Here is a 21,228-nt window from a genome sequence, read left to right as displayed (position 1 = left end):
AAAGAAAGAAAAGGAAGGTGGAGAGCAATAAAACAAGACTTGAATTATAGCAAGGTAGACAATCCAGAATATGGTTATAGTGTGTGAACATTTAAATGATTGCCAAGATTCTGTGATGAGCAGATTGAATTACTTTGAACTGGCTACTTCCAGAGAGCACTTTCTTTCCTAAGAGAGAGGACTTAGTGGCCCTCTTTTCCTGGAATCTCTCTCACCCCCAAATTCACAGTGCTTTATCTTGGAAATCAAGAAAAAGCAGTCCCTTGCTGGGCAGAGGGTAGCTCTCCTGCAGAATCACAAAGTCTCGAGAGTGAGCTTTGGACAGGGAACATCAGTCCTCTCTCCTTTGTTTCACAAGACACATTCTCAGGGAGGAAGAGCATCCCATGTCATCCCCAAGCTTCACATCTTACAGTTTGTGACCCAGAGAAACGCTAATCGGCCTCTTTTGAAGGAAGTTAAAACTGAGAACCATGCACCCCAGCCCCAGCCCTGCTTCCCTCTCTTAGGCCAATCAGTTATTGTGGAGGCAAAGGTGAGACCGAGAGAACTTAGAACATTGTATGGTAGGTACTAACAAGGTTGGGCTCTGGAGAGAAGACTGAGAATCCCAAAACAGCTTAGAGAGCAAACCAATTTATCTTTTATATCTGTGGTGGGGGTCCAACTGACAAGAGCATTATAAAATTTATTTATTGACTTATTTATTTCATTTCAGTTATTTAAGACAAGGTTTCATATAACCCAAGCTAGTCTAAAATTAAAAACGTAGCTGAGGCTGGCCTTGAACTCCTGATCTTCTGTCAGGTTTGGGATAAGAACAAGAGTGGTGTTAAGAACCGCTTGGGTAACCTTCAACTGGGAAAATGTAAAACAGAAATCTAATGAAATATTCTGTGGCTACTTTGATGGATTTAAGAAAACTGGGGCCAGGGAGATGGCTCCATCAGTAAAGTGCTTGCTATACACACATGAGGACTTGAGTTTGGTCCTCAGAAGACATGTAAAATTTAGGTTTGGCTATACATGCCTATAGTCTTGGAGTTGGGCAGGTAGAGACAGGAGGATCCCTGGAGCTTGCTGGTCCACCAGCCTCAATGAATTGGTGAGCTCCAGGTTGAGTGAGAGATGTATCAAAAACTGAGAAGAAGTACAACTGAGAAAGACACCCAATGTCAACCTCTGGCCTCCACACATGTATGTATACACACACACACACACACACACACACACAGAGAGAGAGAGAGAGAGAGAGACAGAGAGAGAGAGAGAGAGAGAGAGAGAGAGAGAGAAAAGAACTTTGCTGTTAACCTCCACATGCCTCTTATTTTCGTGACTGTTAAGCATGAATTGACATACAGACAACTTCAGGCTCTCTAGGATATCCTGAGGTTTTGTTTTTGTTTTTGTTTTTTGTTTTTATTTGTTTTTTATTTGTTTTTTGGTTTTTAGAGACAGGGTTTCTCTGTGTAGTCTTGGCTGTCCTGGAACTCACTCTCACTCTGTAGACCAGGCTGGCCTTGAACTCAGAAATCCTCCTGCCTCTGCCTCCCAAGTGCTGAGATTAAAGGTGTGTGCCACCACTGCCCCGCCTTTTGGGGGGGGGGGTGTTAAGACATAAAAAAAACCCAAAACACTAGTTTCAGTTTCACAAAAAGGATTCCTTCTAACCTCAGGTTTTAGCATCTTACTATTTTATATTTTCAAGGCACTTCAAAATTTTAAGATCACAAAGTTCTCATCAGTGTTATCCCTCTTCACACTTAAAAAGCCTTAGGAGTCTAAATCATCCAGAATGTAGTTATCTGTGGTTCAGCTAATACTTTTTAAGAACCTGTGATGATTAAGACTACTTAAAAAGAAGTGCTTTGTTTAAAAATGTATTAGCGTTTTATTAAACAGTCCGTCTTCTCTAGCAGAGATCGGCTAAAGAGGAAATATCTGATTTCCCGAAGCACATACCCACTTCACCAGGTTTTATTGTTTCTTCCTTCCCCAATTTAACAGCTCAAAACAACCCTACATAATGGACATGCCAATCTTGCTATTATTTTAATGTAAATTATCAGCTTCCTTGGTGCGTATTGAAATGCATCATCTTAGGACTTGACTTGAGCTATCAAAGGGTAGCTGGTTCTTTTTGGATACGCACTTAGCCTTGATACCTGAACAATTCTGGGCCCCAGTTGCATTATATACAAATAAGGAAAAGAATCCAGGGTCGATAAGAACTGACTCCTGAAAGTTGTCCTCTGACCTCCACATACATGGAACTGCACATACATGCACATATACACAACAAAAGCAATAATAATGTAATATTAAATAATATTAAATTTACCATCATTTATCAAAAGTACTGTTGAACGTGCCTGCCTTCACTGAGCATGGTGGCACACACCTTTAATCCCAACTACTTAAGCTAAGACAGGAGACTAGCTGGAGCCCAGCAATTTGAGATAGTAATTGGCAACATTTTCAGACAATGTCAAAAATGAGGCTACGCATATAGGTGAGCATCAGAACATATGAAACCTTGGGTTTGATCCCTGCACTGCGAAATAAATAAATAAATGCATAAGTGAGTAAGGCCGGCATGCAAAATAATATGTTTACATTAATTTAAAAAAATCTTGTAGAGTTAGGAATTAGTGGGTTTTATTGTTTTGATTTATTTACTCATTTATGTGTACATGCATGTGTTCACACATGTATATAGCATTCCTCAGGACATGCGCACTTCAGGTTTTGAGACATGTTTTCTCTCTGGCCTGGGATAGCCATTTTTTAAAGCAAGGTTGCCTGGCCAGAGAACTCAAGGGATCCTTCCGTCCCATCTCCCCGTTCATGGGAGGCTACCCTACCACCACAGTCATGTGTCATTTAATGAAGGACATTCTGAGGAATGTGTGACTGGGTCAGTTTATCACGCAAACCCAACAGTGCTCAGAAACCTAAATGGTACTGCTTTCTACATATCTGGGTGACACGGTGTTGCCTATTGCACCTTGGCTACACACCTTCCCGGCTTGGTATCATACCAAGTGCTATTGTATCCAAACACATCTAAACACAGAAAAGCAACAGTAAAAATACCAGATAGGTGGAGTTTTCAGTTCCGTTATGATCTTATAAGACCAAGTCAGATACGTAGTGACATGTTGAATAGAATGCTGTCGTGAGGCACCAGGCTGCTCTCTGGTCAAAGCACACAATGGCCCAAACCATTCAAGTACAGGTTAGAAGTTCCTTTCTCAAATCTTTACCAATCCCCCTCCTCAGAGAAGTTAGAAAAATTATTAGAAAACAGATCAGGATGAAGGAGTGTTGGTTCATTAATAAAGAACATTTGCTACTCTTACAGAGGGCCTAGATTTGGTTCCCAGAATCCATATTGTTGGCATCAGGGCCTCCAAAACCCATGATGTCACATAGCCGGGCCTCACAGACCTGTTCCCAAGGCAACAGCTGCCATATTCTCAGAATCCATTAGGCTCACCTCCCACCTTTTCCTGTGGCCACTACATTACCACACATATATATATGGGGACTGCTCCTCCCTCACTCTCTCTCTCCCCCTCTTCTCTTTCTGCCACTACCCCATCTCTCTCTACCAATTAAACCTCTTACGCATGCAGAACTGTTTGGGCCTACTGTGGTATGTCCTGACTCGAGCCGCCATTCTAACACACCACATATGGCAGTTGACAGCAATCCCTGACCAATTCCATGGGGACAGATAGATGCCCTTCTCTGACCTCCATGAACACTTCACATACATAACTGCACATGCAGCCACACAACCAAAACAGCCACACATAAAAATAAAACAAATATTTTTAAAGAAACAAACCACATAGTCTATAACATTGCAGTTCCAAAAACTTGTCAGCACGACCACAATACTTTCCAGGAGGATCTCACCCAACCCTGCCTCCTCCCGCTCTTCCCTCTCCTCTTTCTTCCAGCATCATCTTCTCCACCAGCCTTAGCTTCACTTTGCAGTGCCATGCCCTCATAGTGCAGAGTTCTCGCACACTGGGCTCTTTGCACTCTCTGAACCTGCTACTTTACCCCCTTGTCTGTTTCTCTTCCTAGGAAGTATACTCCTTCAAATATTGGGGTTCTGCCACCATTGATCTGTAACAGCTGTTCCCAACCTTAGTTCTATTGCACTCACCTCTAAAACATTCCACCCACACACACTGTTGTGTAACAGCTTCCTCCTAGGTAGAAAAATTCCATCCTGCTGGAAGCTCCTAAACAGGAAGGTAAACAACTCAAAACAGCTCCAAGAATTCCCTAAAACTGACCAGATTCACTAGGACCCTCCCTGCCAGAGTAAGCAACAAAAGCTAGGGGGGTTAAGAGTACCTCTCAGATAAATGAAGTGGAGCTGCAAAGAAGACTCTGAGGTCAGACCAGCTATTCAAAAGAGCGGAAACCAGCTGAGCTGCCTAGAAGAGACTTAGACCATCTGAGTCAATTGGAAGGGACACTGTCCTATAGCACAGACTATGCAGTGTGCTACAGGTTCCCCAATACTGTGAGCTGTCACCTAAGCTGGGGTGGGGTTTGGAGATGTAACTATCTTGAGTCGTTTCTCCTCCTATAGGTAATTCTCACCTGTATTCCTGTAAGTAACCCCGATAAAGCTCATTGTGGACTTTGGTGGTATCTATGCTTTGGGCTCCTTTTCTGGGATGAGTAGACATGTTTTACTAGCTCTTAAGCTCTGTTCCTTCATGGTACTGAGCCCTATGTGCCTAGCTAGCAGAGTCAACCAAGTAACTCCTGTTCCAGGGGATCTGACACTTTCCCCTGGCCTCCCTGGATACCAGGCATGCATGTTGTGCATACACACACACACACACACACACACGCACTGAAGCAAAACATTCAAACACATAAAACAAAATAAGTAGATCTTTAAAAATATTTTTTTAAGAAAAGAGAGCTTGAGGGGCTGGAGAGATGGCTCAGTGGTTAAGAGTACTGACTGCTCTTCCAGAGGTCCTGAGTTCAATTCCCAGCAACCACATGGTGGCTCACAACCATCTGTAATGCGATCTGATGCATTCTTCTGGTGTGCGTCTGAAGACAACTACAGTGTACTCATATAAATAAAATAAATAAATCTTTAAAAAAAAAAGAGAGAGAGAGAGCTTGAGTCTAAGGGCCCATAGACAGTGAGGCTAGACTGTAATATGCTGAGCCGTATGATGAGGTGATGCATATAAAGAAAGCACTGGAAACTCTTGAAAAAGGGAGGCTCATAGACAGGAGGACTTGAGACCTTCTCAATTCTGACTGCAGATTCCTAATAACTGATTAACTAGGCTGGTGTGTGGTGTGTGACAAAACTTTTTCTGGGGAGATACAGCACACGTGTAGAGCCTGAGTTACAGATAGTTGTGGACTTCCATACAGGTGCTGGGAATTGAACCTGGGTCCCGCGAAAGAACAGTCACAGTTCTTAACCACTGAACCATGTCTCCAGCCCCAGTTCCAAGCTCTCCTTGATGTCCATTCTTCTGTATCCCATAGCATAGCGCACACACCACTGCCCTTGCCATTCTATAGTCCAATGCGACACCTGTCTTCCTTGGAGATCGTTTTATCACAGATCTTCATTTCTTCCTCCATATAGTGCTCCAATTGTACCTCTCTTTCCCCCTGTACATGGTGGGGGTGCAGTAACGGTCCACCCTCTGGTAACAAGTGCTCCTGTCACACTCTGTGGTGATTTGAATGAGAAATCCCCTATAGGTTCTGGCATTTGAATACTGGATTCCCAGTTGGTGGCTCTGTTTGGGTAGGTTTTGGAGGTGTCGCTTTAGTGGAGAAATATGTATGTGCTCTTGCTCTTCTGTTGGCTGACTGGTTCCTCTCCATTCAGCCTGGAGGATGACAGAAGAGGTTGGGGGTGGGGAAGGTTGTGAGGTTCAACCTACAAGTGTGTGTGTGTGTGTGTGTGTGTGTGTGTGTGTGTGTACAAGTTTGTGGTTGTTCATATGTGTGCACCTGCATAAGGAAGACAGAGGTCAACTCCATTGTCATTCCTTAGATGATCATCAACCCTGACTTTTTGAAATAAGGTCTCTCACTGGCCTGGGATTTGCCAACTAGATAGACTGGCTGGCCAGTGAGTCCCAGAAGACTGGCTGTCTTTGGCTCTGCAGCATGGGCATTAGCTGAAGCACCACACTCAGCTTTTTCAGCAGAAAGTTTGGAGATCAAACTCACACTGTCTTGCTTACACAGCAGAGATTCCATAGACCAAGTTGTTCCCTCACCCTCTTGTTAACAGTAGTTAAGATCATTTTGTAACCCCCCACCCCCAGTTTCTCAACAGAGGCTCTGTACATGATTCTTTGTCTTAAGCTACTATGCAATAACCATATTACATCTATATGCTGTCCTTTGCTGTAATAATTTTTATTACATTTACTATTCATTTATTTGGAGGAGATGTGTGTGGAGATCAGAGGAGACAACTTATGGGACTCAGTTCTCCCGGGTCCTGGGGCTCCAGCTCAAGGTGTGAGCCTTATTGGCAAGGGCCTTAGCCCACCGAGCCATCTTGAAAGCCCTGTTATTCTTAGGATGTCCACTTCCTTCAGTTTTCCAACAGACTTTAACTTACTTGCAAGCTCTTCAATTGCTTGCCATCAGGTAAGCTCAGAAGTGGGCAGTGGGACACACCATGCCACGGCAGGATACCACATGTTGACCAGGAGCTTGCAAGAATAAGAATCCAGAAATACCGCTTCTGTACTTGGGTCCTTTCTCAGTAGCCATTTTGCTGTAGAGGCAACGGGGAGCCCCAGAAGAAAAACACCGCAGGCAACAGCCAGCCTCCCTCCCACCCCCACGGTTTCTCCAGTCCTGCCTAGCAAGTCACAGAGATGTTTGCGATCGGCAAAGCAGCCTCTTTGCAGAGAGCTCGGAGTGAGCGGAGCCTTCCCTCATTAATGCATGCCTACTCCTGCGGAGGAGGTGGGTGGCAGGCAATTTCAAATCCTTTTCTTCTCCACCTACCAAAGAGATTTAGCTCTCAATAGCTCACACGAATGAGTGAGCCATTTCGGTTATAAGATTATGTTTTGCTCATCACCCCCCATTAACACCATTAAAGCAACCTTTGTCCTTTTAAAAATCTGTGCAGCCAAGTGCGCACAGCTAGAAAGGGGAGCATAAAGACTGCCCGGGACAGTCTGCGGGTGAGACTGGGGGTTAGACAGGAGCTCCTTTGTCTGGCTTTGGAAAACTCCCTTAGGACAAATAGGATTAAAGAGGACCCTTTCCCTTCCTCCGTAGCCTTCTAAATCTCACCCCGTTTACAACCTTCTTGCCCCACCACACAACCTTCCTGACCTCTGCCCTGGTGTCTTGGTAGATGCCCACAGAACCCTATGTCTCCGTGTCTTTCACCCCAAAGGGCACAGATTGATGATAGCTATTGTTAGAGAGTGAGTGAACAAGCCAGAAGCCAAAGCCACGGAGTTGGGATGTAATTCGGTGATGAGCACTTGCTCTATGTGACTGAGACCCTGGGGCGCACCCCTTTGCACCATAAAAAAACCCCAAATCCCCCAAAAACCAAGTTATCAAATTTGAAATGTAACTAGAGTTTTTAATGGCAAAATCCTGGACTCTGGGGATACTGAATCGCTAGGCTTGGCCACTGGTACCCAGAATGCTGACTGTAGTGACAAGTGGCAATGAAAGCAGAGGGGTCCAGTGACACCCCCCCAGTCTGTCTTGGGGTACCAATGTGGGGTTTAGGTTTAGACGGAGGAAAGCTGGAACAGGGCTAGAGATGCTCACCATTAGCAATCCTGGTATAAGTGTGGTGGATCTGGCTGACATTGTCTCAGTTCTGGATCATCGAGAAGGTCTAAATAAGCCTTTAATACGGTCAACATTCGACGGGATCAACCCAGCTTTCAGGAGATAGTCACTCCAGGGTGCATCCTCACCACTATGGATAATGAAGTCCATCTTTCCTGAGAGGTTCTGCTCTCCCCTTGGACTTCAGGTTTAGGGCCTGCAGCTTTTTTTACTACCCTGAGTTAGCCCTGTGTGTCATCCTTGAAAGGGGGTGAGATGGGTTGGGCAGACACTGCTTATGTGCAGAAGTAAGCAGGTAAGTAAGAGACACACACAGAATGAAGCCAGAAATGCCCATTTCCCCTCTTGTTTTTTTTACCTTGTGGACTAACACACACACACACCCTTTTTTTTTTTTTTTTAGAAAAAAACAACTTCTAAGCGCCCATCTCAGGACCATGCCTAGCTCCTCCCCTCTGCATCCATATTCCAGAATTACTGCCAAAATAACCCAGTACAGCCACCCATAGGGCAGCACCACCAGTTGCTGGCCTGCTTTGAATCCTCTATCACATTCTTGTGGGGCTCCTCTCTGCAGTGTAACTTGCTGATGGACAGTGGCAAGTTCATCACTGAGAGAATAGAAGGGAAGACAGGAGCTAGCATTTATAAAACACTTGCTATGTGCTGGGCACCCTACCCTGGTAAGCACCACACATGAATACTGATAACCATTTGATTGGAGATAAAGGAGATGCTAATGTCCACCTTTGGTGCTTCCTTCACTCAAACCCCAGGAACTCAAACTACACTTTAGGATGATGTCACACCTGATTCACCTTGCTTCTGTGTAGGGTTCCAGATGTGTACACCGTCACATGCTGATAAACAGTTTTTTCTTTCCTTGAGATCCGGATGCCATCCCTTTAATGATACACATAAAACTACACTTTGGAACCATACCACACCTGACTCACCTTGCTTCTGTGTTGGACACTTGAATGGCTTTCCATCCACTAATGTTTTTGGTTTTTGTTTTCGTTTGTTTGTTTGTTTGTTTGTTTGTTTTTAAATGCACTTTCGTGTTGTGCTCAGGGTTCAGAAACCAGAAGACAAACAATATATGTGAAGATTCTGAGGAAAAGTCAGGCCTGTACATAAATAACTGTCATTTTAATAAAAGATAGATTGATAAACAGAACAAGAAAATTAGCAAGTGTTTGGGGGTTGCAAGGGAAATGGCCACTTCTTGCCCAACACCTGCGGAAAGACTTAGAAGGGATTTATACATTTCAGCTGGGCCTTCTGAATTGATTTCTATTTCCCAGTAGGTTAAGAAGGAGTGGAAGCTCAGGCAGTAAAGCCCCAGGGGAGGAGAGCACATAGCACACAGGCTGATATGTGAGACACAGGCCAGAGGGAAGAGGCCCGAAAGTCCATAGGATTTTGACAGCATGGTAGGGTTGTGGGTGCCATGCCTGAAACAGAGAGTCTCTGGATCTCCTGGAATCCTTCACAGAGGGTCTCAGGGCAGGCTACCAAGGCAGCTTAGGGTGGCCTACCCTAGTCTCTCCGGTGGACAGTAGCTACCACAAGATTAACTGAGGACTCTCCTCCCCTCCTCCCTTTGGAAATCTCTCATCTGCTGAACATATTTATTTTCCCTTTATCCTGGGGTTTGTAATCAAACATGAATTTAATCTGCCTAAACACATATATCAGAGAAGCAAAGTTTCTATTTTATCCGAGGAAGCCAGGCAGAAGTCAGGCATTCACACTCGCTCAGCTGCCGGGGTGTTCTTTTTTTCCTGCTTGAAACAAATGTTCTGGCTAATTACTGCAACTTCAGGACAAAGATCAGGGCACAGAGCCCAGCTCCACACTGTAGCTTAAATCTGTCATGTTGAGTTTGACTATGCTGTAGTCACACCACCCCTGTCTGTCAGGAGTCAAGCCCAGCTTACCACCTACTTACTGGGTGCTTTAGCCAAGTAATTTAGCCTGTCTGTGCTCAACATTTTTGATGAAGTAGGAAAGAGCATATTTTATTATTTGCTTCCCTGAGCAAATAGTAATAAAGATACTTCTAAGAGTCAGAAACTGTTCTAGCCATGTATAACCTCCATAAACCCAATTCAGAAACTCTTCTAGCCATGTATAACCTCCATAAACATGATTTGCCCACTTACAAAGACAAGAGGCAGGCCCCACCTGCTGGATAGCTTTCATAGTGCTGGAAGGTGATGCTGGGAGAGAAAAAGGCACACTGCCCTTACCAAGAAAGCTGCAATGCCAGCCTGCCAGGCAAGATCTGCCTGCTGGTGCAATAGTGGCATAAAGATTAGGGGGGTAACCAACCACTGTCTACTGGTTTCACAGGGGGGAATTTGTGTCTGGCAAAACCTTGTGATAGCTCATGACTTGGGAGATCACAGGCTCTTCTGAGGAATGGACATACTATTGAAGCGCCTGCTAAGTATCTGTTTATACCCAGAGATTAGTGATGTTCTCAACCTTGGTCAGAGAAGCTTCTTTTTGCAATGGGTGTAGTTAATGTAGAAACTCATTTCTGGTCAAACTGAGACTGTTTAAGCCTAACTCTAAATAAGATATCTATAACACACAAGCACAAGCGCGCACGCACACACACACACACACACACACACACACACACACACACACGCATGCACACGCATGCACACGCACGCACATGCACACACAAACACGTTCAGGTAACATCATAGAAGAAGAGGTAAAAATATGTATGAGCTAGAAAATGAGGTATGGTGGGAAGTTCCGTCTTCTGGCCATGACTGAATGTTGTGCTTAGAACTCACATCAGATATGGCTACCTGGTCAAAATTCCAGAATAGATGGAGGCAGGGCTTATAAAGCCCCACCCTCTCTGAAAGGCCTCTGGCAGTTGATGGCTGCTGAGAGAGGGTCATTTTTCCTTTAGGGCATGTGGCCACCTGTAGACTGCCCTTGCTTCAGAGGGTGGTGTCATATATGTGCAATTATGGCAGCACATGGTAGATTTGGTGAGGAAGGAGGAGGAGAGATGATATGAAGTTTGGGGGAGGACATGCTGAAGGGGAGTCCAAAGGAAGTTAAAGGGAGGGGTGGGGTGGATATGATCAGAAAACACAAATTTTAAACTTGTCTGTTTGTTTTAAGTAAAAAGGCAGGGAAAGGAAAGAAAGAATAGAAATTCCATCCCAACTGTGCGTGGAGATGTCTGCTGGGGCTTCACATATGCTTATGGATGCAAGTGTGACTCCCGCCAGGCAGGGATTTGCCACATTCGGCAGTGAAGAAGCCAAGGAACACCCATAGTAACTTGGTGGCATTCAGCTGTTGAGTGGCAGAACCAAGCTGGGAGCTGTATAGACTGTGGGATCCCAGGACCCACGTGATCCTACACCGCAGTGGTACAAGGCTCTGAGAGCTGGGGGTGGAAGCCCCTACTGTGTTCTCTCTCTCTCTCTCTCTCTCTCTCTCTCTCTCTCTCTCTCTCTCTCTCTCTCTCTCTCTCAGACTACCCTTGCCTAAAATCTTCTTGCTTCAGTCTCTTGAGCACTAAAATTATACTCATGTCTCGCTCCATCACAATCAGCATTTTTTTATCCTGAGACTCTCAAAACTTTCACTGGACCTCTTGATAAATATGCAATTTCTTGGCCACCCTGGTGTACTTTCCCACTTCCCTCTCAGCTTTGAAGGATGGATGCCTACAGACTCAGCCCCCGCAGCCTTCAGGGACTCCTTGCCCAACCCTGCAGGTTCCCCACTTCTGTTGATGTCTCTGGAGACTTCCTGCGGAATCACCATTTGGTCACTCCCTCTTAATTATTCACAATTACCCAAGTTCCCAGTCCTGTAATAAGCAGGGAGAAGGGTAGCATTTTCTAAGACATGTGTGTTTAGTGTTGCTAGCAGATTGGTAAACTTATTAGTGCCTCTGCACACCATATAATTAAGACCAAATTATCAGAGAGTTTAAAATAGTGCCTTCTGCTATTGTGCTGCTGAGAAGACGAAGGGAATTTTGCCTCCTCAAGTTATATAGTTTACTGTTGCCCTTTGGCTAAAATTTCCATTCTCTTGAGCACTGGGAGCTAACTGAGCTGATGGTCATGGCTCAGTGTAGGAGGACTTGCTTTCAGAAGTGTGTCTTCCTTGCCAGGCATGGTGACACACACCTATGATCCTGGCACCCAAGGATTTGAGGCAAGGGGATCAGGAATCCTAGGCCAGTCTGGGTTACTCAGCAAATTCCAAACTAGTCTAGGCTATACAGTAAAACCATATATTAAAAAATAAGGGAGAGGGGCTAGAGAGATTGCTCAGCCACGAAGAACACATGCTAGTCTTCCAGAGGACCTGAGTTTGGTTACCAGTATCCACATTCAGTAGCTCACATCTTCATGCAATTCTAGGTTCAGGGGGATCCGATACTTCTAGACTCTTCAGGTGTCTATAGTAATCACATACACAATCCTTTACCCTGCGCACACACACACACACACACACACACACACACACACACACACACAGGCACATGTTTTAAAAATAATAAAAATAAGTGAGAGGACCTAGGGAGATGTCTCAGTCCATAAGGTGTTCCCTATATAAGCATGAAGGCATGAGTTCAGACTCCACAGCACCCACAGAATGAGCCAGGCACTGTGACAGATGTCTGTAATCCCAGAGCTTAGAAGGTGAACAGCAGAGCTTGTTTGTAGGCTGGCCACCCTATCTGAGCAGATGACCTTCCTGTTCAGTGAAAGACCCTGTCTCAGAAAATAAGGTAAGAAGTGACCAATATTGACCTCCAGTCTCCACACCCATACACACACATGTGCACATGCACCTGAATACACATGTGTACAAGAATATGTACACCATACACAGGACAGGGGAGATATGGGGAGTATTTAGAATCATCAGAATTGAGCTGGCATATTCTTGGCCATCTGCTGTTGCCCTTAGAAGGGCCCTGCTGGTGAGTCCACAGGCACAAGGCTGGGCAGGGAGTGATTATTAAGACAGACACTGAGATATGGCTGGGCCTTGGTAAGGTTGGCACAAAAAGTAGCCAGAGCAGATTTTTCTAGAGGGGAAATACAGTGTGTAAGTTATCAGTACCTGGATCAATGAATAAACAAATATAAGCAAGATTGCCTGTTCTGGGAACCCAGGGAGAGCTATATAACAGAAAGGGAGAGAGCATATGTATAAATGTATATGTATAAAGTATATGTATGAACTTCTCACAGACTCTTCTGGGCTCTGAATTTAGCATGATCTCTACCCCCAAGGGATCTACTCAAGGAGGTGACAAAGGGGCTGAACCAAAGTGAGGATCATAAGTGCATGCAGGCTGGGGTGCTGGGGTGACCAGAATGGGATAATTTCTCTGATAGGCAGGTATAGAGAAAAGCCTCCAGAGATGGGGGCTCAAACATGAAAAAGCCTGAGGTTATACAGGAGAGCAACAGGATGAGAAAGGGTGCCATGGTGCCTCCTGCCTTCCTATTCCTCTGCCCTGCCACTCAGTACTGTTGTCTGTGAAGCTGTCACCACAGGGTTTTAGGAGACATATGTTATCATGGTTGAGAGCATGAGCTTGGTGTTCTGAGTTCATATCCTTGTTCTGCCGCCTACTGGCACCTAGAATAGTGCCAAGCATAAGGCAGTACATAAATGAAGGAGTGAGTCAATGGCAGAGGACTAGCTGTGAAACCCAGCAAGTGAATCGTGCTGAGTTACAGCATCCTCCCTGCAAAATGGAGACAACGAGGGCGCATTGGACAGCAACGTCAAGTGTTCATACCAACTGGTGCCTCAATGGGTTAGAGATGAACCTCTGCCTCAACGGGTGGTGGGGGGAGGGGGGAGGGCTGAGAGGACCAGACAGCAACATTCCCACTACCCACTCCAGAATCTCTTCTCAGCATGGCATGAGAACCACTTTCTTCTCCCAACCATCTGGAGAAGGAGCTGAGCATATAAAGGCATCAAGAAAGACAGTGTGATCTTTGTTAAAGATCTATTTAAAAGAACTTTTGAGAGGGAAATATAAAACCCTGACTTCCTACGGTCGCTTAAGTGACTGCTGACCCATGTTAATGGTTTCAAGTGCTGCGTTAATGTTCTGGTTTATGAATAAAAATTCAGTCAACACATGTCTAGAGCTGAAGACATCAGAGGGGGTGGTTCTTGGTGGAGGTGAACCCTTTGTAGTTGAGTATATGACTCAATGACACAGAAAGACCTTAAGTTCTTTGATGGAGTGACAAATGGACATCTGACACAGCACCAGAATTCTTGGAATGAAACTATTTTGGATGAGTCTCTTGGTGCTAAAGAGTGATATTGGAGGAACCATAGATCAGACTTGACACAGTTTAGAAAAATCCACCCTTGTTGTAAATATAATGTAACTAAGGGGTAAAGTAAAGGAAGGGAAATAGAATGTAAGGTTGGGCAAGAGAGGAACAGGAAGACCAGATGTGAGCTTTACCCAGGTATATTCCTTGACCTCCCTGCAGATGTATCTATAGCCTCTTTGCCTTGATTCTCTCACTGGGATGTACCATTAAATCTGTTCTCTTAGTTCAGTGATGTTGGTCAAACCCATCTCTTCTTTCCTGTCACTGTTGCTCTATTTTAGAAGTCCACCACTGTCTGTCTATATTTCTCCTATCAGAGTCACGAACCAGTCTACATAACATCACCAAAATTAATGTTCCCATAAAGCCTTACTAGTGAGATGCAGCATGGCATGAGGACAAAAAGAATATAGAGTCTGCAAAATGAGGCTTCCTGGGGTCCAAATCTGAGTCACTCTGTGATGAGCAAGTCACTGGTCTGTGAACTGGGCAAGTGCCTTAATCTCTCTTTGCCTTGGATTTCTCTCCTGTGTAATGGTGATAATGGTGCCTCCTCTCAGTCATGAAGGTTTAGAGGTCACAGATGCAAAGACTTGTATGGAATGCCTATGGAGTTAAGGATAAACTCATAATTTTATGATGTTCAAAGCCTTGATCATCCAAGCTGTGGGAAGGGATCTCTTGTTGGAGATACTGCTGGGTCAGTTGCCTTCCCACACAAGGTGAAACAAATCATGATCAATACCTCACACCAAATAAGACTATCCCACCAGATGGACTGCATTCCTAGTATGAATAGTAAAACAACACAGACTACAGAGAAAAAGAAAACGGTTATTTTATGACCTTAAAGTAGACAAAAACATAGTTTTTCTTAAATATTAAAACTGTGACCTTAAAAGAAAGAAATTGATACATTTTAGATACATTGCATTCAATATCATGCTCAATTTGGGACACAATGTACTAAAATTAAGAATGTCTATTAATCGAGTAGAATTATTATTATTTTTTTTTTATTTTTTGAGACAGGGTTTCTCTGTGTAGCCCTGGCTGTCCTGGAACTCACTCTGTAGACCAGGCTGGCCTCGAACTCAGAAATCCGCCTGCCTCTGACTCCCAAGTGCTGGGATTAAAGTCTATTCATCAAGTAGAATTATTAAGAGAGAATAAAATATAGGAATGGAAAGCTGGCTTGGCAGTTAGCTGCACTGGCTGCTCTTGCAGAGGACCCAAGCTCAGTTCCTAAAATCCACGACATGATTCACAGCCATCTGTTACTCCTATTCCAAATGGTCCACCACCCTCTTCTGACCTCCACAGGCTTCAGACATACACATGGTGCACAGACATACATGCAGGCAAACACTCATACACATAAAATAAGTAAGTAAATCTAAAACATTTAAAAGAATCAAATATGACCCATAGAATGAGAGAAGTGGTTTGAAAATGAATATTCCAAAATTTTTTTATCTAGAATACATAAAAATTCCTACAAACATTTGACTTTTTTCTAAAGAATTATTTATTATATGTATATGCATACACTTAGCTGTCTTCAGACACACCAGAAGAGGACATCAGGTCCCATTACAGATGGTTGTGAGCCATCATGTGGTTGCTGAGAATTGATCTCAGCAGTCAGTGCTCTTTACCGCTGAGCTATCTCTCCAGCCCCAAACCTATGTGGGTTTTTTTAAAAAGAATTATTTATTTATCTTATGTATATGAGTAGTACACTGTAGCTGTCTTCAGACACACCAGAAGAGGGTATCGGGTCCCATTACAGATGGCTGTGAGCCACCATGTGGTTGCTGGGAATTGAACTCAGAACCTTTGGAAGAGCAATCAGTGTTCTTAACCACTGAGCCATCTCTTCAGTCCCAAACCTATGTTTTTCAAAAGGCATTTGTTCAATAGGAAAACAAGCAAAGGACTGTGTAATCTTCTTAAAAGGACAACCCACAGAAAACAAGCCCATGGAAAGTCCCTTGGCCAGTAAGGAAATACAAGGGAAAACCAAATGGGATGTAGCCTCACACCAATCTGAATGGTTCAAATTAAAGTAGAAATGTTAAGTATTGGGACCTAAAGTACTCACACATGCATGCAGTAAGACTGTATGTGGCAGGGCTGGAGAAGTGGCTGAGTGGTTAAGAGAGCATTGACTGCTCTTCTGAAGGTCCTGAGTTCAATTCCCAGCAACCACATGGTGGCTCACAACCATCTGTAATGAGATTTGATGCCTTCTTCTGGGGTGTCTGAAGACAGCTACAGTGTACTTACATATAATCAATAAATAAATCTTAAAAAAAAAAAAAAAAAGACTGTATGTGGCTGTGACCACTGTGATACACCATCCCCCCAGCATGTCCATTCTTGGTGGTGTAGCCTACATCCAAAATATACAGAGTCACCAAAAGATATTTGTAAGAAGATTGGCAGCTGCACTATTCACAGGAACCAAAAGCTGTGTTCAAAGGAAAGCATACTGCTAGGACCTACCATAGCAGGGCTTCTCAACCTGTGGGTCAAGACCCCAAAGGAGTCACATATCAGATATCTTGATTAGCATATATGTATATTACAGTTCATAACAATAGCAAAATTACAGTTATGGAGTAGCAGGGAAAAAAAGTTTATGGTTGGGGTCACCATAACATGAGAAACTGTTGGGCTGCGGCGGTAGTTCTCAAAACTGCCGTACTGAAAGTGAGGGAATATAGCCATGCATGAACAGTAAGGATAACTGTCATGTGCATGAATGCTGAGTGACAGGAGGCGAGGCATGCACAAACACGTGCTGTGTAATTCTGTTCCTGTGAAGTTCCATGGACAACAGATCTGAGAGTCACTCAGAGCGCATGTCAGGGAGGGCAGTGAGCCTCAGACAAGGAGATCCCCTTCAGCTCGGGAGGAAGTGGGGTGATTCGAAGGGAAGCAAGGCTTCAGCCACATCTCAAGGAGAGGCTGGGAGTTTACCACAAAGACAGAAGCTACAAACGCTGTGTGCTTCGGTGCAGCGGCTTGAAACTGCGTGGAGTGTTGGTGGGAAAGAGTGAGCGAGGGGCACTCTGGCATGGAGATTGGATATGTCTGGTTGGCAGTAGGATGGATGGAGCAGGAGAGTAGTGTGCCCCAGGTTGAGGGTTTTAGAGCGATGCTTGTGGTTGCAGAGTGAACAATGGGTTAAAAGGCACCGAAACCTAGAGAGCTTGGAGAGGCTATTGTCATTGTGATGGTCCATGTGGGAAAGGGGAAGGGTTGACTGAGGCAAGCAGTGCGGGTGGAAGGGTCGGGGTGAGGGGGATGGTGGGGGGTGGGGGAAGAAGCAGGAGGACACAGGTCTGAACCAGGTGCTCTTGTAGATAGAGAATGAAATAGGAAGGGAATTATTCACATACACTGTGCAGATAAAGTTTGCTTTTGGAATACCCCCACCCCCAAGCAGAGAAGGGATGAAGAAAGTGAAGAAGAAAAAAAAAAAGAAAAGATCCAGAATGGGATGTGGGTTTCAAGCATGGTACATATGCTAATGTTATTTGGGAATGAAATCAACCCACACCTCCATCTCTTAGGTAAAAATTCATTTCCAATCGAAGAGAACAATTTAAAAACCCAGGCGTGAAACAGTGAACACATGAATATGTGCTATCCAAAAGGCCCGACACCATGGTCTCCTCAACAAGCAGCCTTCAGAGGAGCACCACCAGCAGACTGCAGCTCCAGCCGAAATCTGTACTACAGAAATCTGTTGTAACTGTGTGATTTACAATGAGGGGAGAAAAAAAAAAAAAACGAAACAAAAAAACCCACAAACCCCTACTTATCTGATGCATGCATATCTAATGCATGCATCGGAAGCTGCCTGGCTGGCAGGTGCTTACGAGCCTTGAACAGATGTCCGTCTGAGGCACCAAAAGTTCTGCATAAGCTCTGAAAGCACATATGCACTGCTTTTCCACGAAGACAGTGGGGGAGATTCCAGGAAGACGGTAAAGGGTTGCACGTTTGCCTTACTGACATCTCTTCAGTTTGGGAAGCCCATGTTGGTGACTTCTGTTCACCTGCATTGGGGCTTTCTGACCCTATCTACTTTGTCACTTACAAGCAAGCTAGGCTCAGCTCACCATCACACACACACACACACACACACACACACACACACACGTTTTTTTTCTTACAACCCCCCATGTGGTGTATGAACATGTGGGTATGGTTGCCTTCACCTATTTTCTCCCCCCAATGTGTGTACCCTCATCTACACCCCAAATGTGGTGTAATGAATGTGTGGTTATTGGTGCTCTCACGTATATTGGCAGGTGTGGAGGTCAGAAGTTAAAATCTGCTATGTCTTACCTCATTTATTGCTCCACCTTATTTTTTTTTTCTTTTTAGACAAGGTCCCTCATGAACCCCAAGCTCACCATTTTGGCTAGTCTAGCCACCTACCAACCCCTAGAGCCCTCCTGCCTGTCCTCCAATGTTGAAGGTATAAGTGTGTACTGCTGTGCCCAGCTTTTATGTGGCTTCTGGGGACGCGAACTCAGATCGTCATGCTTGTATGGCAGTCCCTTTACCCACTGTGTCAATCCCCCCAGGTCTCTCCAAACATTTTGGGGACTTCTGATGAGCTTGAGTGGACTTGCCGGTGAATAGCCCTGCATCACAGACTCTCTTCCCACTGATTTCCCTCTGTTGGATACTTATCTGTTGTCATTTGGGCTCCATCTCTACCTAGCCCCTCAGTCATGCTAAGAAGACCCTGAAAAATCTTTGCTGAACAAGACATGAAGCACCATGGTTGACTTTGACACCTGTTGCCTGTCTCTCCAGAGGTACCCAGGTAGTAATCTCTATCTGACCCATAGCAGGGTTGGGGTTGGGGTCAGGGGAGGACAGCTCATTTTGTTCCTGCTCTAAGACACTGGTATTGGTTGGTGTGATGAGTAATCATGATCATTAGTTAGATGGGATTTAGAATCACCATGGAAACAAACCCCGGACATGTCTGTGAGGGAGTTTCTACACTAGGTTCACTGAGATGGGATGACCCACTCTAAATGTGGGTGGTACCAATTCCATGAGCTGGAGTCCCTGAGTGCATAAAAAGCTAGCTGAACAGAAGTACTTACATTTCTTTGAGTCTTGACTGTGGGTACAGAATGACCAACTACCTCAAAGTCCTGCTGCCACGCCCTTCCCACAACGGTGGACTCAAACTGTACCCCCAAAGTGCGAACCAAATAAACCCTTTCCTTCTCTCTCTCTTTTTTTTAAAGATTTATTTATTTATTATATGTAAGTACACTGTAGCTGTCTTCAGACAACCCCGGAAGAGGGCATCAGATCTCATTATGGATGGTTGTGAGCCATCATGAGGTTGCTGGGATTTGAACTCAGGACCTTTGGAAGAGCAGTCGGTGCTCTTACCCACTGAGCCATCTCTCCAGCCCAACCCTTTCCTTCTTAATCTGTTTTTGTCAGGTACTATTTCGTCGCAGCAATGAAAAGGGTACTGCATACGGTTGGCAATGTCAACAACTGAGCATCATCTAAGACTTTACTCTCCTGGGAAGATGAAAAACTTGAGCTGCTCACTTTTATGGATGGTGGCAGAAGACACAGACTCCTGGTCGAGAGACAAAGGACCGAATTAAAATCACAGCTTATCTTGGTAGCAAGATGTCAGAAACCAGGCTTGTCTCACAGTCCCAGATTCTACAGGGTGATGTGATAGGGGCCAGTTGTTTCCTGAGAGGCAGTGGGTGGCAGGAGAAAGAGGTAGAGCAATCCCTCCGAGGATAACTAGTCAAAGGCATTTTGACTTAAATATCTCTGGTCTTAAACAAGGACAGAACTGCCAACAGGGCCAGAGACATTTCCAGCTTTTAGCTAAGAAAACAACAACAACAAAAACAACCAAACAAAAAGCAAAACAAATAGATAAACAACCCCCCCCCCCAGTTTGTTTCCTGTCCTGTTTCTATCTCCTGTTCTCAATCCCAAGGTCCATATGTGTCTCCAGTGAAAAAGCACCTCTCCTTGAGAAGATGGCTGAGTATTAAGTATATGGTTCATGTGCTCCAGGCAATTGCTTTGTGATGCAGAAGCAGATGTTTGGTTTGTCTGCCTTGTACCCATCACAGTGGAACCTACTCAGTAGATGCTTGATGACTGTCCAAAGAGTAACTTGCTTTTAAACCCCAGAGCTACCCCACTGACCTAGCCTTGAATTAACTGAGAAAGAAAAGAGATGGATGGTGGGGTAGGCCTTGATCTGTTTTCAACATTTTTCTGAAGTTAAGCCTTCATGTTAATGTGAGGGGTTGTATTATTTTTGGGGGGAGGAATGTTGATTATTAAATCCTGAGCCTTAGATACTCGGTTTGTGATCTACCACTGACAAGGCCCCCATCCCCTTTGTTACTGTCTGTTTTTTCACGTTATACTAGACACAATCTTTCCATATTGATGTTGAGCTATGTGGGGACTAGTTTCTGGGGGGTGCTTTGAGAAGCCCCTAGACCAGCAGTTTTGTGGTATCATATTACTGGAGACCTGTTCCTACAATACAAAACTTTGTCTTCTTTCTCTTACTTTCTCACCTTTGAACCTTCAATAAAACCTTCTAAACACATCACCCCTGTTCACAAAGTTTACCAAGTTCATCATTCGAGTCTTTGAGACAAGAACCCAGAAGCTACCGGCTCTGTGGAAGTTTTAAGTGACTGTGAGCATCCTGCATGCTAACTCCTGAGTTAAATCTCACCAGAGGCAAAGGAGAACACCTACACTGAATTCAGCCACCCTACTTTTCCTAGATCACTATCATTTGACTATAGTTTGTTTCCCAAATCTATGTTATCAGAGACCACCACCCTGTGTTAGAGTGTTGGGAGGTGGTGAAGCCTCCAAAAGTCAATTAAGCCAAGAGCTTCGCTCCCCAACAGGGTTTGCTGCATCACCCTAAGGAGTAGGTTGGTTTCCGGAAGAA

General features: G+C 44.5%; 1 long non-coding RNA gene across 1 annotated transcript in view; it reads left to right on the top strand.

The window, feature by feature from the left end:
* The window catches only part of LOC116084887, a 39,039-nt gene extending 18,388 nt beyond the window's left edge, over positions 1 to 20,651 (top strand). Inside the window, exons 3-4 of the long non-coding RNA XR_004116306.1 lie at positions 18,973 to 19,077; positions 19,719 to 20,651. This is a non-coding gene — a long non-coding RNA (uncharacterized LOC116084887). The remainder of the gene's footprint in view (positions 1 to 18,972; positions 19,078 to 19,718) is intronic.
* The last annotated feature ends 577 nt before the right edge of the window (positions 20,652 to 21,228 follow it).

The sequence above is a fragment of the Mastomys coucha genome, unplaced genomic scaffold (assembly GCF_008632895.1).
Source record: "Mastomys coucha isolate ucsf_1 unplaced genomic scaffold, UCSF_Mcou_1 pScaffold9, whole genome shotgun sequence".
In the NCBI taxonomy this organism is placed as follows: Eukaryota; Metazoa; Chordata; class Mammalia; order Rodentia; family Muridae; genus Mastomys; species Mastomys coucha.
The sequence above is the reverse complement of the archived record's forward strand: the minus strand, read 5'-3'. Positions and strand labels throughout refer to the sequence as shown.